The sequence below is a fragment of the Acomys minous genome (genome assembly GCF_964271855.1).
Source record: "Acomys minous genome assembly, chromosome: 16".
In the NCBI taxonomy this organism is placed as follows: domain Eukaryota; kingdom Metazoa; phylum Chordata; class Mammalia; order Rodentia; family Muridae; genus Acomys; species Acomys minous.
Genome location: NC_140498.1, coordinates 51894909 through 51907441, shown reverse-complemented (window position 1 = coordinate 51907441; position 12533 = coordinate 51894909). Strand labels below are relative to the sequence as shown.

Genomic DNA, 12533 nt, shown 5'->3' with positions numbered 1-12533 from the left:
GAGTGTGCTGCTGTGTGCTTCCAAGGACCCAGGAAAGCTCTAAGTGTGGTGGTATGTGCTTCTAAGCACCCACAAAAGCTCTGAGTATTGTGGTGTATCCTTCTAAGCACCCACAAAAGCTCTGAGTATTGTGGTGTATCCTTCTAAGCACCCACAAAAGCTCTGAGTGTGGTGGTGTGTGCTTCTAAGCACCCACAAAAGCTCTGAGTGTAGTGGTATGTGCTTCTAAACACCCACAAAAGCTCTGAGTGTGGTGGTGTGTGCTTCTGAGCACGCACAAAAGCTCTGAGTGTGGTGGTGTGTGCTTCTAAGCACCCGCAAAAGCTCTGAATGTGGTGGTATCCTTCTAAGCACCCACAAAAGCTCTGAGTGTTGTGGTGTATGTGTCTAAGCACCACAGAAAATCTGTGAGTGTGGTGGTGTGTGCCTGTAATACCAGCATTAGGAAAGTGGAGACAAGAGTATCATGCTAGGTGTAGTTATGACTTGATCATTATTTTCACTTGGAAATTAAGCATTATATAAGGACATGTGATGGTGTGTCAAGTTGACAAGGGCTAGCCTTGTGATGGATAATCTTGGTTGTCACCCTAGCAACATCTGGAAGTAACTAAAAGCAAGCAGCTGGACACAGCTGTGAGGGATTTTTCTTGGTTGGATTATTGGAGGTGGGAGAGCCACACTAAATCTAGATCACTTGAGGTCAGCAGATGTACCCTTTGGTGGAGGCCACATGAAAGGATGTGGAGGAAGGGAGCTCCTGCTTCTTCGCCTGCTTGCTCTCACTCTTACTGACAAGTTCATCCATCCTATTATTGTGTCAATCAATCCTTCACTGGCTTAGAACCTACTTCTTACAGATTCCAATGCAGACTGGAAGTCGGCAGCTCTCCAAGACTTACCTACGATTCCAGCCCCAGACTGGGCTGCTGAGATGAGCCGACTGAACAACTAGGGGCCTTTATCCTTCTAGGAGACAACTATTGTTGGATTATTCAGAACACATCCTTTAAGCCATGGTTAAACTCATATATGTGATACACACACACACACACACACACACACACACATACATCAGTTCAGCATTAGGAAGGAGGATTCCTGGGGCTTACTGGCTGGCCAGCCTAACTGAATCACGAGAAGGGTCTGAAGGTAATTACAAGTTCCCTTTTTCTTTCTTTGTTTTATTTGTGTGTGTGTGTGTGTGTGTGTGTGTGTGTGTGTGTGTGTGTGTGTGTGTTTCAGACAAGGTCTTACTATGTAGTAGTCCTGGCTGGCCCAGAATTCTCTACCTAGTGAAGACAGACTGGTCTCAAATTTACAGAGATCCTTTTTCTGCCTGGGATTAAAGGCGTGCTATTAGGATTCTGCTTCAGTCCGCCAGCCTGTGATGTCACTGCCTACCTGCGGGGGTGGGGGTGGGGGGGTGGGGGGTTTGGGGGGGTGGGGGTGGGGTGGGGGCGTGGCCCTGCCCAGTATACAAAAGGACAGACCTACCTTGCCCCTCCCTCTTTCTCCCTCCCTTTTCCTCTGTCACTGTCTCTGTCTCTCTCTCTCTGGGGTACCCCTCCCCCCCTTCCTTCTCTCCTCACGCTCATTTTAATAAATGTCTCCAGCCGGGCGTGGTGGCACACACCTTTAATCCCAGCACTCGGGAGGCAGAGGCAGGTGGATCACTGTGAGTTCGAGGCCAGCCTGGTCTACAAATCGGGTCTGGGATGACCAAGGCTAACACAGAGAGAGACCTTGTCTCAAAAAACCAAAAATAAATAAATAAATAAATAAATAAATAAATAAATAAAATTGTCCATCTAATATCCGTTGCCTGGCATCTTATTATCATATTTTTAATTATTAAATTAAGGCCGGAACCTGGGATATGAAACCCAAAGGACCATTGCATTGTCTTCACAGGGGAATCCCATCCCCCTTTACTGTCCGCAACAAATTCCTCTCTCTAAAGTACTCTGCTGCTCTCTCACTTCCGGCTGCCCTGCCGCTGGCTGGAACTCAGACTACCCTAGCTGCACTTGCCCCAGGCCACCTGTGAAGAAGCCATCTTGGCCAGCTTTTCAGACTGCCACTGAGGTAAACAGATGCTCTCTTCATCACGGTTTGCCCCCAGCCCTGCAGAGCCTAAACTTAGCTGCCAGAGCACCCGGGCACTGGGCTTCCTGTCCCTGCTGCCTGCACACGGGCATGGTCTGGGAGCTGGGCCAAGCCAAGTAAAAAAGATGCTGCTGCACTGCTACATTGCACGGTTCATTAGAGTCGGGTGGGAACAGAGATTGCACCCCACCCGGTGCACTCGGGCGGCCAGGTTACCCTCTGCAAGCTGTGTGATTTGAATCAGCGAGCCTGCTACCGGCACTCCCTGCTTCATGGTCAGCTTGTGCATGCGCGCTGCCCCCAAATGAGGACTGCCTGTTAATTCCCTTCCAATTCTCTGTTGCCACTTGTTTAAATTTAACCCCAAATTCCTTCTTTAAAAATTCTTACACATGGCCTGGCCACATGACCGCTAGCTTCCTGCTGCTGCCCTGCGGACCCGCCCCCCCACCCCCCCTTTCCCACAGCAGGTCTGCCAGAGATGCATTTGTATGGTCTCTACTCCTCAAATCCCACCTGCCCGAGGGAAGGCCAGGGGCGGACTTAACCTCCTCTACGCAGCAGCTGCAGTTGCTTGCTAAATCCCCAGCTAAAAGAGTCACACTCTCTGTTTTAAAACTTGGCCTCATTTCTCTAAGACTGTACTTTCCAACTCTTAAAAATAAGAATTGTCTCTGATTTCTTTTTCTGCTTTCAAAAACAAAAAAACAAAAACAAAAACAAAACCATATGATTGCACTGTAAACTCTTATCTAAATATTTATAATTTGTTTATTGGGTGTAATGTTTAGACCATATGATATAAAACATCATTTATAAAATTTCTTAATCATAATTAACCTCTGCTTATCTCCTGTTAGATAAAGAAACCAACAAGTCCCATCTTTATTGTACCCTGATTCAAAAAAAAAAAATTTTTTTTTAATTTCAAGGTTTTAAAGGTTTATTCAAACTAACAAAATAAATGCTGTTTCTTCCACAGGGCACCTGCAAGCTTCCTGGTCAATTAATCTGGTATAATGTTTACAATGTTAAAACTTAAATCTAGCCTTATTTTCTAAATGTGATGTTATTGATCATACAAAAATTGTTCTTCTCTTTTATAGATTGTGTTATACATAGCTTCAAACTATAAACAAAGTTTATCTCTCTAAATGTTCTTACGATAGACTGTGGTCTCATTGCCATCTTAACTAAAAGGCTGGGGGTGGTTCCTAAACCTCCATATAGGAACTGGTAAAAGTAATTTAAAAATCTTTAAAGCCTGAGAGGAGCCTTCCCAACGGTCTCAGCTACAACAAAAACTCCTACGGTGCACATGTCTAACAGTGTGTATTTCACTGTATATTTTAAACAATGATGATGCTAACATGTGTTAAATTTATCTCCCTTTATGAACTTAAAAGGATTCTTGTAAGCTACAAGAAATCCATCTCTCAGGTCAAACAGAATCCAGATAAGTGCTGCCAACCCAAAGCCTCAGTTTCTCACCTATCGCCTATCTCTCAGGGTGGAATTCCTGCCCCTTTCCCTGGTTTTGGGGCTCTCTTCTCCCTAAGTTCCTTTTTGCCACCTTTCTGCACCGAACATGAGCTGAATTCTCCCTTCCTGGTTGGGGATACACTTCCCTTTGTGCATGAGGCCGCGTCATCACCTCTCTGGTCCACTGGGAGAGGAGGTACCCAACCTCAGTGTGCGTGACTGTGGCTGGTCCTTCTCGCTGACCTACAACTAGGACTATTCGCACTGGGTGACACAGCCAACACAGTCTCCCCTGTCACCAGTTGGCCTCCAAAAAATCGTAGTGCACTTGGTGGCTGTGTCCCCGGGCCAGCACAACTGCGGAGCTGTGCTCTTTTGGTAGCTGACCAGCACTGATGAGTTGCTGGAACAGTCTGTGTACCTGTCTTTGGAGTCACAATCCATTTCTGGGGATGCCCTAATGGATCACTGGCTTCACCTCCCCATGAGAAACAGTCCATCCGCCACTTCTCCAGGCTTCTCTGGGAATTTCACATCCCTGCACCCACATTAAGGGCTGCTAAGTTTACATGCCTCTGCAACCAAACTTGGACAGATCCAAAACTAAAGCCTTTTAATTATTGCCAACAATCAGGTAAAATGGAAGGTCCCCATGTTCAAACTTTCTTTGCTCTCCCAAAATGTTCGAGCATTGGCTCTTTCATTATTTTCAAGCCTTTTCTTTTTGCTCTCCCAAGAGTTTCAAATGTACACCAAAAGGGAATTTTCTCCCTAACCCACTATCTTTGTCTTCTGCCCACATATATGTTCCAGTATCCTGCCAGACTTCCTGCATCGCCAAAGCAGCTACCCACAGGTGCTCCAGTCCAACCCCACAGATTGTGTCAGCTGGACCTGCATTGCCCTTCCCAGCTGCAGATGTTCTCAGACCCTGGACAGCAAATGGAACAGCCTGTTCATTAAGAACCTGGCCAACATTTCAGCCTTTTAACCCCCTGTCACTGCCCTACTGTCAGCAGGAATAGTCAAAGACATTGATTACGTCACTCCTTATCCATTTACAAAAAGGATGAAATGATGTGCTACAGACCTAGGACGAACAGCTCCAGATTCTCCCAGCATTCCTTGGTCCCTATCTGCTGCAGGACATGGCTGACATACCCTGCCCTCTACCCTGAACTTTCAGGACAGAGCTTTTTCTTCCCCTTTACCATATCATCCAGACATTTGTTGTTGCTGCTGTTGTTTTCTCTCTCTCTCTTTTCCCCTTACATGACAGCCAAGAGCTGCTTTCAGTTAACCTACATTTAATATATTTTAACTTACCTTACATAAAAACAATCCAAAGTTCCTCATTTTTCAATTATAGGAAAAGGGAGGAATGTTAGGATTCCGCTTCAGTCTGCCATGCTGTCATTGCCTACCTGCCACGGGGGGCGTGGCCCTGCCTAGTATATAAAAGGACAGACCTACATCGCCCCTCTCTCTTACTCCGCCCCCATCTCTCTTATTCCCTTACCTACCTCCCCTCTCTCTTCTGTGCCTGTCTGTCTTGGTCTCTGTCTCTCCCTCTTCTGGGGTTCCCCCTCTCCCTTTCCTTCTCTCCCCATGCTCATTTAATAAATGTATTCATCTAATATCTGTTGCCTGGCTTATCTTATTTTTTAAAGTATTAAATTTGCATCAACACTCCCGGCCCGCATGTTTTCTGGAAACAAATGAAAAACTAGAGAATTCTGACAAAGAATCTCCAGAAAGAAGGTTATTATAAAATATCAAGCCTGACTGGTAGCTCGTGATTGTCATTGTAGCATTCATGAACACAGGGCAGGAGGACTGTCAGGAGTTTAAGGCCAGCCAGTGAGTTCAAACCCAGCCTAGGCTACGGAATGAGACAGGTGATTCTGTGTACTGCACTGTTAGCAGCATCTGTGGCCTCTGTCCATGGGATGCTAGGAGAATCTCTTAGCCAACTTGAGACATCTATGTCTCCAGGCATTGCCAGAGCACTGTGGGGCTTACCGCTCTTGGGAAGCTCTGCTCTACAGGTGGCTGGCTGGCTGCCAAGTGGCGGGGTTTGTGGTCCAGCCCACCGGACATCTTCCAGCCATGTAAGGATGCTCATGAGTCCTTGCCACCTAGTGGTTTGCTAAAAGGTTTCTCTCAATAGCTTCTCTCTGGCAGATCAATTACACTGTTTTGTTTTGTTTTCGAGACAGGGCTTCTCTGTGTAGCCTTGGCTGTTCTGGCCTCGAACTCACAGCAATCCACCTGCCTCTGCCTCCCAAGTCCTGGGATTAAAGGCGTGCGCCACCACGCCGGGCTACACTGTTATTTTTATTTGTGTGTGTATGTGTTTGAGTGCTCATAGGAGAGCATGTTTAAGTCAGACTTCAATGTTGGGTACCATGCTCTATAAATCTCCACCTTTTTTTTTTCTTTTTGAGGCAGTCTCTCACTAAGCCTGTTTCTCACTAGGGCTCGCGTACTATGTCTCCCCAAGGCTTGCTAGCTAGCAAGCCCAGGGACCCTACTGCCTCTGCCCCTCCATGGCATCTTTAAGCGCCTACTGAATTACCTGAGCAGCTTCTATGTTGCACTTTATATTGAAACTAAGATGAGCTGGCATGTAATTGAGCAGGACGATGCTCACCTGGCAGCTTACCCAGGTGGCTGCTACCTCCAGCCCCACAAACAAACAAACAAACAAATTCAGACAAGAACAAACTTCCTAAGCCTTTTCAGGTTGTGAAACTCTGTTACATGTTGAAGGGCAAAGTCAGATGCAAAGACTGCCTGAGGTGATGTGCTGGCCATGGTATGGTCACTGCCTCAGAATTTCCTGCCTACTGGGGCCACAGAGGACTTGAGTGTGTCCTGGGCCCTGCTCCCCTGACGTATCTCTTAGAATTAAAACCCTTAGTCACTGCACCTGACACTTGTGCACTGTCCCTTCTGAAATATGAAATAGATTCAATCACTTCCTAATTGCTTCTCTCCTCACCTCTATTATCCAGGGAGTTAAGTATCTGTGATGGAGCTCAAGGGAGGCCTCCCTGTGCCCACCGCCTGCTCCTCTTCCCCTGCCCCCGCCTTGCGCCGCCCCCCCCCCGCTGTGCCCCGCCCACCCCAGTCCAGCATCTCATCATTTCCGCCACACCTTGCCCTCGCTGTGCCCCGCCCACCCCAGTCCAGCATCTCATCATTTCCGCCACACCTTGCCCTCGCTGTGCCCCGCCCACCCCAGTCCAGCATCTCATCATTTCTGCCACACCTTGCCCTCGCTGTGCCCCGCCCACCCCAGTCCAGCATCTCATCATTTCCCCCACACCTTGCCCTCGCTGTGCCCCGCCCACCCCAGTCCAGCATCTCATCATTTCTGCCACACCTTGCCCCCCCCGTGCCCCGCCCCCCAAGTCCAGCATCTCATCACTTCTGCCACACCTTGCCCCCCACCCCCACCCCCACGGTGCCCCACCCCCACCCCAGTCCAGCATCTCATCACTTCGGCCACACCTTGCCCTCACTGTGCTCCAGACTGGCTGGGGTCCTCTAGTCATGTGACTCACGGCATCTTGGAGTTGAAGCTGCCAGGCTGAACACATGAAAGTTAGAGTTCGCTCAGTTCCCTTTGATTTTAGATAAGCAACATTTTAAAGTAGATCTCAAATATTGCATGAGGCATACTTAACTTTCCAAACTACCTATTGTTTATCTGAAATCCAAAATCCCAAACCTGGCAACCCTCCCTGGGCTTTTCTTTCAATGTACTAACCACACCTTAAAGTTATTTTTCTATTTGTGTGGTTTATTCTAAGAAGCTAGTGGCTGAGTAGTGGCTGTTTTGTTTCCAGCTCCTGGAACTCAGGACACAGGTGGCAAGGAATGATATCTCTGAGCTGAATGGATTGGTGTAAAAAAAAAAAATGGAGCCAGGAAGAGGGGAAGGAGGCCTGGGCAGCAAAGAGCTGCAGGTGTCGGCAGTGAATTTTGCTGAAGGCCCAGGACACTGCAAGCTGCTTCCTACTCCCCAGGAAGCTGCATAGTCAGTACTTTCCCTGGCTGGCTGAGCCCAGGGCTCCTTCCTGTCTGAATGTTTTCCTGTTGTTCCCAAACAGGCCTGGGGATTGCAGTTCAAATCCCCAGCACCCACAGAAATGCCCTGTGCTTGGAATTCAGTAACAGGGGATCTCAGGAGCAAGCTGACTAGACTATACACATCAGTAAGTCCTGAGCTCAAGTATGGAGACCCTGTGCCAATATAGAATAAGGTGGAGAAAACCAAGGATACCAGTCAGCCTCTGGTCTCCATAACAGTACACCCACACAGATAGGAACGTGCATACACACACACACACACACACACACACACACACACACACACACACACCTGTGTCACATAACACATACAAAAACATTTTTTGAAAGAAAGATGTAGGAAGTGAGCTTTTAAATATCACCGCTATACCTGAGACTAACAGCATACACCCTTTCTTGTTTCTTTAGTCCAGAGGGATTTCCTTACTCGATTAAGGCTGCTGCTAGGGTGTACTTGACACTTTAGACTAGTGCGGAGAGTAGGCTATTGGGTAAAAATTCTGGGAAGTCTGTGAGGAATGTATCTGAAGACACGCACAACTCATCCTAAGGTTCCTTTCTATCTTTGTGGTTCAGTGCATGTGAGTTGTAACTGTTCTTATGCATGTGTGCAAGTACCCATAGAGGCCAGAAGAGGGCGTCAGATGTCTTTATCACTCTGCCTGCTCCCTTTAAATCTCTTCCTGAACTTGGAGCTATTGGGAGGTGGGGAAGGTTGGTTGTTTTTGTTGTTTTGTTTTGTTTTGTTTTGAACTAGGCTGGCAGCCAACAATGCTAGTAATCCTCTTATCTCCACCTCTCCCACAGCCCAGGGGTTACAAGCACATACAGGCCAGGCCTGGCTTGTTACATGCATACTGACATCTAAACTCTGCACAACAAATGCTCCTCACCACTGAGCCCCTTGACTTCATCACTGTGAAGGAAGTGTTCCTCCTTGTCTCGAGTAATGTGGGTTTTGTTGTTGCTTGTTTTGTTTTGTATTGTATTGTATTTTTCAGAAAGCTTATAGTGTATAGGAGTATACACTTTAGGTATAGGAGATATGCAGCACCTCCACCTGACAGATGTGCAGCAACACCTCCACCTGACAGATGTGCAGCAACACCTCCACCTGACAGATGTGCAGCAACACCTCCACCTGACAGATGTGCAGCAACACTTCCACCTGACAGATGTGCAGCAACACCTCCACCTGACAGATGTGCAGCAACACCTCCACCTGACAGATGTGCAGCAACACTTCCACCTGACAGATGTGCAGCAACACTTCCACCTGACAGATGTGCAGCAACACTTCCACCTGACAGATGTGCAGCAACACTTCCACCTGACAGATGTGCAGCAACACTTCCACCTGACAGATGTGCAGCAACACTTCCACCTGACAGATGTGCAACAACTGTCTTACATTTGTGTGGCAACTATTTTTTCCATCATCTTTTTATTTGTGTCTTTAAATATGAAATGTATGTACTAAGTGAGCACTCTACTAGTGAACCATGTCCCAAGCCACACCTCCCCCTTCCCCCCCCCCTCTCTCTCTCTTTCTCTCTGTCTCTGTCTCTGTCTCTCTCTCTCCTTCTCTCTCTCTCCAGGGTATCAGGTTGCTCAAGCTGGCCTCACACTGATTATGTAGCTGAGACTGGCCTTGAATTCCTATTTCTTCAGCCTCCACCTCCTAATGGCTGGGATTACAGGAATGAACCAAACCACACCTACCTTCAGCCCATGCACATTTAATATAATTAACAACAAAGCTGACTTACACCTGCTGTCTTGCTGTTTGTCTCTGTGTTGTGTCCTTTTTGTTTGTGTGTGCGTGCTTCTCTGTCACTCCCTCACTACCTTACTCTATGTTAACTGCTAGAGACTGCTTTCCTGACATACAAGAAGCCCTGGGTTTTATCCCCAGCACCAGGTGAGAAAGTTAGAAGGATCAAAACTCCAAGGCTGGGCTGGAGAGATGGCTCAGAGGTTAAAAGCACTGGCTGCTCTTCCGAAGATCCTGAGTTCAATTCCCAGCAACCACATGGTGGCTCACAACCATATATAATGAGATCTGGTGCTCTATTCTGGCTAGCAGGCCTACATGCAGGCGGAATGTTGTATATATAATAAATAAAATAAATCTTAAAAAAAAACTTCCAAGGCTATCCTTAGCTAATGATGAGTTTTAGGGTAGCCTAAATTCTATGAGACCCTGTTTCAAAAAAAAAAAAAGAAAAGAAAAGAAAAGAAACAAATGACAGGAGCTTTCCAGACATGAAACTCAGTGTGATTAAAGCCACCGAGAATGATGTGCTTCACTCAGTTCAACCCATAGGCACCAGGAAATGCTTCCAAAGAAGACAAGATGCCTGAGTTACTCATTGACAAATGAGTAGGACCTTTGGGGAGAGAAATGGGAACAATCTGAGCCTGCACCGGAGGACGTAGCAGGCTGTGACCTTACAGACAGGGAAGTGGGATCAAAGGCCCTGGCTGGGCTGTTGCAGACCCATTTTAGTGGCTTTCTGAAGGCAATGGTGAGCTGATGGGCTCAAGGAAGGTCACATTTGCATGACAGATGACATCAGGATAGGTGGACGGGTCAGTTGATAAAACAGTTGCTGACCTGAATTCCGATCCCTAGAGAACATGTAAAACCCGGATGTAGTAGCTATGGCTGTGATTCTGGATCTCCTATGGCAAGACGGGAAGCAGAGAAAGAAAGCAGAAGCTGCCAGTGACAGCTCGGCATACGCAGGAGCAGACAATAAGAGACCACGCCTCAAACAAGCTGGGAAGCAAGCACCTGCTGCCCCAAGTTATCTTCTGGTGTCCACGTGAGTACACATGGACATACGGACGCAGGTGAACAAATTTTTTAATTAAAAAACAACTTTGTCAATTATTCATAAGCTCCATGAGAAAAGAGCCAGATGCCCAGGAAAGTATTGGGGTCTGTCCAGCTAGAAGAACAGGGACTTCCCTGAGGGTCTCCTGGCTCCCTGACTGCTGTCTCTTCCACTGCACCACTGGAGTTACATTTCATTTCTTGCTCAAGAAGTTTTCATCAGGTCCAAAAAATGAGCCCTCATAAAATGAAGTCAGACGTACATGCCTCCAACATTTCAGCCTTACCAAGAATCTTTACCCAGCAAAGTCCACTCTGAAGAATCCATGCAGAGGATGATGGGCCAGCAAGACAGCTCAGCGGATAAAGGTACTTGCCACCAAGTCTGAGGACTGGCAAGTTTTCCTCGACCTCCACATGCACATCATGGCACATGTGCTCAACTCATGCACATAAGTAAATAGATACATGTAATTTAAAAACTAAAATGTACAAAACAATAAATCTCTGGGCTGGGGATATGGCTCAGTTGGTAAGGTGCTTGCCTAGCATGCCCACAGCCCTAGGTTTGATGCTCAAGACTCTGTAAACTGGGTGTGTGGTACACACCAATAATCCCAGAGGCAAAGGCAGGAGGATCAGAAGTTCTGGGTCAACCTCAACTACTTAGCCAATTTGAGGCACACTTGCACTACATGACTCTGTCACAACAAACACAAACATAGATATCCAAGAAGAATTTAGGAGTTTATGGGGCTGGAGAGATGGCTCAGAGGTTAAGAGCAATGCCTGCTCTTCCAAAGGTCCCAAGTTCAATTCCCAGCAACCACATGGTGGCTCATGACCATCTGTAATTAGATCTGGTGCCTTCTTTTGGCAGACAAGCACACATGTGGGCAAAATACTATATAAGTAATAAATAGATCTTAAAAAAAAAACAATTTAGGAGTTCACATGCTGGACTTGTCTGAGGTCAAAAACATGAAGGTGGGAAAAGTTTTTAATTCCTGCCATTTGGTATGGTTTAAATTTTATAATGAAGATGTGTTACTTCAACATGATTTCAAACAAGCTTCCTGACAACTCCTGTGCAGTCCCTGCGAGAACGCCATGCAATTAATTCAGCAGATAAGTTTCAGCCACTGAAAGAGGAAGGAAGATGTCAACTTGATGAGCCAGGAGCTGATGATGAGAACAGTCAGGCATTAACTATGGTCCTTTCAGAGAACACGGTGGCAAGGGCAAGCCAGACTGTGCAGGTTAAGCTCCTTGGCAGTGAAGACCTTCCTAAGTCACACCCTTTCTCCACAAAGCAAGTCAGTACTGGGGCGTCTGTCACCAGAGCTGCCCTGGTGACAACTGATGGTTTCTGGGAGGCAGCACTTTGCGGTGCTGAAACCGGGAGAGTCTCCGGCAAACCACAATGGCTGAGGACACCAAGACTGGCCATCACTGGAGCTTTTCAGATGTCCTTTTCTACACACTTCTGCGGCTCATCTCCACCTCCTTTGTTGCAGGAGACTGTTGGATTCTTCAGAACCTTACAAGTGCCTTTCATCCCATGTCCATTGTAGCCCAATTCTATCAGACACCGCTGTGTTCAAAGTAGGCTGTGCAGCGGAGTTGTTTGGTGTCACTCTCCATGGTTACTGCTCAGTCTTTCAGCCTGTTCACATCATGAGAGAGTATCCATCTTGTTTCATTTGGAGGAATATATGTTCCTGGTAGGTGCATGTGTTCATGTGTGTGTGCCTGTGTCGTGTGCGTGCACGCATGCCTGCCTCTGCCTCCCGAATGCTGGGATTAAAGGCATGCACCTATTTTTCTACCCAGAAGGCTGGGAAAGAGGTGGTAACTAGCCTGATGATCTGCATTATCTGAAGGCCAGGCCATATCAAGCTTCCATAAGCAGGACCAGAGATGGCTAACAATCAAGATGACCTTTGCATTATTTGTCTGGCCAGCGGCTGCCCCAGGCTCTCCAACCAGAACTGGAGGTGGCTAA

The 12533-nt window shown here is 47.1% G+C and overlaps 1 protein-coding gene and 1 long non-coding RNA gene across 2 annotated transcripts in view; one reads left to right on the top strand and one right to left on the bottom strand.

The window, feature by feature from the left end:
* Nucleotides 1–12533, bottom strand: part of BMERB1 (bMERB domain containing 1) — a 123340-nt gene that overhangs the window by 83897 nt on the left and 26910 nt on the right. The window lies entirely within an intron of this gene.
* On the top strand, nucleotides 2004–5228 carry LOC311586697. The gene is made up of 2 exons (XR_014775625.1): nucleotides 2004–2088; nucleotides 4405–5228. It is a non-coding gene; the product is annotated as an uncharacterized lncRNA (long non-coding RNA).